Genomic DNA, 378 nt, shown 5'->3' with positions numbered 1-378 from the left:
ACAGGTTAGGATCCGGGCTACTGCTGTACAGCAGGGCCCCGCTCATACAGCAGGTTAGGGTCCGGGCTACTGCTGTACAGCAGGGCCCCGCTCATACAGCAGGTTAGGGTCCGGGCTACTGCTGTACAGCAGGGCCCCGCTCATACAGCAGGTTAGGGTCCGGGCTACTGCTGTACAGGAGGGCCCCGCTCATACAGCAGGTTAGGGTCCGGACTACTGCTGTGCAGCAGGGCCCCGCTCATACAGCAGGATGCCAAGCCAGTGATGATCCTTTTATAACCAATTGTTCTCCCTAGGCTGGAATACTGCTATACACTAACAGCTCCATTAAGTGCAGGTGAAATTTCAGATTAAGAGAATGTACAGAGAACCTTTACT

This window comes from Cherax quadricarinatus, chromosome 97, assembly GCF_038502225.1.
Source record: "Cherax quadricarinatus isolate ZL_2023a chromosome 97, ASM3850222v1, whole genome shotgun sequence".
Taxonomy (NCBI): domain Eukaryota; kingdom Metazoa; phylum Arthropoda; class Malacostraca; order Decapoda; family Parastacidae; genus Cherax; species Cherax quadricarinatus.
The sequence above is the reverse complement of the archived record's forward strand: the minus strand, read 5'-3'. Positions refer to the sequence as shown.